This window comes from Mandrillus leucophaeus, unplaced genomic scaffold (genome assembly GCF_000951045.1).
Source record: "Mandrillus leucophaeus isolate KB7577 unplaced genomic scaffold, Mleu.le_1.0 Scaffold246, whole genome shotgun sequence".
Classification (NCBI taxonomy): Eukaryota; Metazoa; Chordata; class Mammalia; order Primates; family Cercopithecidae; genus Mandrillus; species Mandrillus leucophaeus.
The window spans coordinates 209,138-213,093 of NW_012102543.1; the positions used below are offsets into that span (position 1 = coordinate 209,138).

General features: G+C 45.5%; 1 protein-coding gene across 1 annotated transcript in view; it reads left to right on the plus strand.

Moving 5' to 3' along the window:
* The first annotated feature begins 2,327 nt into the window (after positions 1 to 2,327).
* HEATR4 (HEAT repeat containing 4) overlaps positions 2,328 to 3,956 on the plus strand; it is a 55,675-nt gene continuing 54,046 nt past the window's right edge. Inside the window, exons 1-2 of the mRNA XM_011983152.1 lie at positions 2,328 to 2,643; positions 3,426 to 3,504. The gene's annotated coding sequence lies outside the window, so the exon portion shown is untranslated. The remainder of the gene's footprint in view (positions 2,644 to 3,425; positions 3,505 to 3,956) is intronic.

A 3,956-nucleotide genomic window follows, 5' to 3' on the forward strand; every position in this document is an offset into this window, starting at 1 on the left:
TTTTTTTGAGACGAAGTCTCGCTTTGTCACCCAGGCTGGACCACAATGGCATGATCTTGGCTCACTGCAACCTCCACCTCCTGGGTTCAAGAGATTCTCCTGCCTCAGCCTCCCGAGTAGCTGGGATTACAGGCGCCCACCACCACGCCTGGCTAATATTTGTATATTTGGTAGAGATGGGGTTTCCCCATGTTGACTGGGCTGGTCTTGAACTTCTGACCTCAGGTGATCCACCCTCTCGGCCTCCCAAAGTACTGGGATTACAGGCGTGAGCCACTGCACCAGGCCCATTTCATTCCTTTTTAAGGCTGAATAACATTCTGTTGTGTATCTTCCACATATTGTTTATCCATTCATTCATCGATGGACATTTGGATTGTTTCCACCATTTGGCTATTGTGAGTATGCTGTTATGAACATGGGTATACAAATACCTGTTAAAGTCCCTGCTTTCAATTCTTTTGGATATATACCCAGAAGTAGAATTGCTGGATAACATAGTAATTCTATATTTAATTTTTTGAGGAACCTTCAACAAGGTTTTGATTTATTTTATTAGAGACAGGGTCTCCCTCTGTCACCTGGGCTGGGGTGCAGTAGTGCCATCATAGCTCACTGCAGCCTCAAACTCCTGGGTTCAAATGATCCTCCTGCCTCAGCAGGGTTATAATATTTTATTTTTTTAGTCTTTACTTTTCTTTTCTTTTTTCTTTTTTTTTTTTTGAGATTGAGTCTTACTCTGTTGCCTAGGCTGGAGTGCAATGGCCCAATCTCGGCTCACTGCAAGCTCCACCTCCTGGGTTCACGCCATTCTCCTGCCTCAGCCTCCCGAGTAGTTCAGACTTCAGGCGCCTGCCACCACGCCTGGCTAATTTTTTTGTATTTTTAGTAGAGATGGGGTTTTACCGTGTTAGCCAGGATGGTTTTGATCTCCTGACCTTGTGATCCGCCTGCCTTGGCCTCCCAAAGTGCTGGGATTATAGGCGTGAGCCACTGCGCCCAGCCTAGTGTTTACTTTTCATACCAGAAAACGTACCCTCTTGCTCTTTTATAGGGGTCCAATCGTCTGAGTGCAGCTTGAGCCCAAGTGCTAAAGTCCGTATTCAGGTTAGTCAGCAGCATCAGTCTTGCCTGGAACCAAGAGACGGACCACCTGACTAGCACGACCTGGGTCAACGAGACAGAGCCTTAGGCCCGGAAATCTTTCCTGCTGTCAGGATAAATTACTTTGTTCACAACGGGACTCCTGAAGATCAGAATTTCTGTGTCTGTAAGATTTCTATAACTCAAAGATTTTCTGTACGTGTGAAATTATACTATTAGAAATACAAGATTCAAGAGTCTCCTTGTAAAAACTAGTGTTAATGGCTAATAATCTAGCCAGGATTTGGAGATCAGGGAAAATGGGATTGAACTGTGTGGACAAAGGAGATTAAGTAGCACTGGAGCAGACGAAAGGGGAATGGAAAAGTCCACGGACAACTTCTACTTTTACCATCTGTACTATCAGCCTGGTAGTCTGATGCCTGCCAGAGCTATGTGGTCATGTGTTCCCTGCTTTGCTTCTTTCTCCGGATTTTTAAACCCCTGTGGTGGGAGAATATGGAGCTGCATATATCCAGAGGGTTTTTTTATTTTTATTTTTTGAGACTACGCTTCATTCTTGTTGCCCAGGCTGGAGTGCAATGGCATGATCTTGGCTCACTGCAACCTCTGCTTCCTGGGTCCAAGCAATTCTCCTGCCTCAGCCTCCTGAGTAGCTGGGATTACAGGCATGCGCCACCAGACCCAGCTGATTTTCTTTTTAAATTTTCTATTTTTAGTAGAGACGGGGTTTCACCATGTTGGTCAGACTGGTCTCTAACTCCTGACCTCAGGTGATCTGCCTGCCTCAGCCTCTCAAAGTGCTGGGATTACAGGCGTGAGTCATTGCGCCTGGCTGAAGTTTATTTTTCAAAGAATGACCAAGCGGCTGGGTGCGGTGGCTCACAATTGTAAATCCCAGCACTTTGGCAGGCCAAAGCAGGCGCATCACTTGAGGTCAGGAGTTCAAGAACAGCCTGGCCAACATGGTGAAACCCTGTCTCTACTAAAAGTACAAAAATTAGTGGGTCATGGTGGTGTGGCCTGAAATGGGAGGCTGAGGCAGAATAATTGCTTGAACCCGGGAGGCAGAGGTTGCAGTGAGCTGAGATCGCACCACTGCACTCCAGTCTGGGCGACAAAGTGAGACTCCGTCTCAAAAAAAAAAAAAAAAAACCAAAAAATCCATGACCGCCGTTCAATAAATAATCAATAAATAAGATGCAATTTCTCAAAGCTCAGTTTACAAAGAATGATATTTAATAAATAGTTGAAGATACCCCTGACTGAACGCACAAGTTCTCTGAGTAGACTCATGGAATTCTAAAGAGTTGGTTGCTTGGAGACTGATAGAAACAGCTTTGGAACCTAAGAAACCAAGGAAGGCTTAAGATGCAGAACCTTGCTTCTCTCTGAGGACTGCCTTGTAGGAGGCCATTTGGAAAGTAATTTTGAAACACTGCTCCTTTGCCAGTGTCTGAAAGGTGCTGGATGGCGTCCACTGGAAGATGAGAGGCAACCTGAGGTAGCTGAAAAACCTTTGGATTAGGTGTGAAAAGAGTCAGTATTACTTCAGATACTAACCAGTATGGTGATCTTAATTTTGTCTCTTCTCTCTGGGCCCCAGTTTTGGGATTTATAAAATCGGGACATTAGGCCTGGTGCAGTGGCTCATGCCTATATTCTCAGCATTTTGGGAGGCCAAGGTGGGAGGATCGTTTGAGTCCAGGAGTTCAAGACCAGCCTGAGCAACATAGTGAGACTCCATCTCTACAAAAAAAAAAAAACAAAAAAAAATTTAACCGAGAGTGGTGCTATGTCCCTATAATCCCAGCTATGTGGGAGGATCGCTTGATCCCAGGAGGTCAAGGCTGCAGTGAGCCCTGATTGTGCCACTGTACTCCAGGAGAGTAAGACCCTGTCTCAAAAAAAAAAAAAAAAAAAAAAATCAAAGCATTAGACCAAGTCATCTTTATAGCAGAGTTTCCAGAGCAATCTCTAGACACAGCCGTATAGCTGTGTGAGTGCATGGTGAGACATTAGAAAGTAGAGGGGGAAAATGAGGGGAACTTTTTGAGGGCATAAAATGGAGAAAGGGGAATTTGAAACAAGCCAGGTTAAGCAGCTATTCCCTAATCCCACTCTCTCCACTAACCAGGCTTCCTTCATACACCCCACTGACACCCTTTGGGCTGTGCTTTCTTTAAATGTAATGTGTATTAAACCTGAGAGCTTGTGAAAATGCAGATTTCTAGGTCTCACTTGCAGCGTACTGAATCAACATTCTAGGAGCAGGACACAAACGTCTGATGCAAAAGGTTCTTTACCCATATCTATTCCAGGCGCAGTCCCAGCATTTCGGGAGGCTAAGGCAGGAAGATCGCTTGAGTCCAGGAGTTTGAAACCAGCCTGGACAGCATAGTAAGACCCTGTCTCTACAAAAAAAAGTTTTAAAACATTAGCCAGGCATGGTGGTGGGCACCTGTTGTCCCAGCTACTGAGGACGCTGAGGCAGGAGGATTGCTTGACACTGGGAGGCAAGGCTACAGTGAACCATGATTGTGCCACCGCACGCCAGCTTGGGTGACAGATTGAGGCCCTGTCTCAAAAATAAATAAATAAACCAAAAACTGTATCTAACAAACGCCACCCCAGAAGCTGACTGCACACTCTTGGACTCCACCTCAGAACTTTAGAATCAAAATCTGTTGGTAAAGATGAGAGTATTATTATTATTATTATTATTTTTTGAGACGGAGTCTTGCTCTGTCATCCACGCTGGAGTGCAGCGGCCGGATCTCAGCTCACTGCAAGCTCCGCCTCCCGGGTTTATGCCATTCTCCTGCCTCAGCCTCCTGAGTAGCTGGGACTAC